This window comes from Homalodisca vitripennis, unplaced genomic scaffold, assembly GCF_021130785.1.
Source record: "Homalodisca vitripennis isolate AUS2020 unplaced genomic scaffold, UT_GWSS_2.1 ScUCBcl_9723;HRSCAF=18313, whole genome shotgun sequence".
Classification (NCBI taxonomy): Eukaryota; Metazoa; Arthropoda; class Insecta; order Hemiptera; family Cicadellidae; genus Homalodisca; species Homalodisca vitripennis.
The window spans coordinates 5,940-6,979 of NW_025785832.1; the positions used below are offsets into that span (position 1 = coordinate 5,940).

The 1,040-nt window shown below is 54.2% G+C and overlaps 1 pseudogene; it reads right to left on the minus strand.

The window, feature by feature from the left end:
- On the minus strand, nt 1-150 carry LOC124374713 (annotated as a pseudogene).
- Nucleotides 151-1,040: the final 890 nt, after the last annotated feature.

The window sequence follows — 1,040 nt, forward strand, 5'->3', positions numbered from 1 at the left end:
GGGCGGTCAATTCGTGACAGAGGTGGAGCAAGCTCCTAACACTCCGTCATTTTCCAAAAATCAGTTTAACAAACTGGTCCCTCGATGAGGGACGTATCAGATGTTAAGCTGATAAGAACAAATATTTTGGGCCTTTAATTTTTCGGCTATTCTTTTCTATTCTAATTTTTATGATCCAGGCAGCAGTTGATCAAGAGGTACCCTCTGGTTCTGGCGCACCTCAATCACAGGCGATGGTCGAATGGATTCCGCAAGGAGGCCAAGGACGGCGTCATGACGTTTCGTGGCCACGGCCATGGACCAGAAGACAGTGACAAAGCACATGGGCCGTGGTCTCGTCATGACGGCCACATCGGCGGCAGCAGCCTGTCCCCAGCACCCCAGCGCCTGCATCTATTCAGGGGTAGAACGTTAAGGGGCGCCCTATGTATGAATCGCCAGTCAGCGAACCTCGTGTGGCGGCCTTCATAGAGGAAATTGTTTCACCCGAAACTCTCATCACCCTACCTTGGTCAGGCTTAGCAGACAATTCAGACCGATATGAGAGCTGCATAGCCGACCGCAGGCAGGATGACACAATGGACCGGGAGCCTCTGTCCACAATGGAGGTGGATCTTTCACCCGGGACAGACAGTTGGAAGGAATCCCTCTCCTCGCACCATCCCTAACGGATGTCAGGGAGCCGTTTGGAGAGGCGATTCCGTGTAGCCCGGGCCAGAGGGAATATGGTAGCCACATTGGAGTTTTCCAGCGAAATCCCCATTCAAATAGGCCACAAGGTACTCTTTGTCTGCTCTAGCAGCAGACCGCTTGAGCGGCCGACACAGCGAGACCTTAGGGTCTTGGCAGGTCAGTACGTAGAAGGCGTGGGCTACAATGGCAAGGTCTGAGAGGTCGGCCAATGGCAGAAGGCCAGCACCCCCCCCAGGAGGATGGGAGCGCGGACCAACTCAGCACTCGCTCTAGCAGGGAGGTTTAAAGTCCGCTTACAGCCCGCTTTGACAATGTTGTCCAGCCCACGCAAACACGTCTTCCTGATC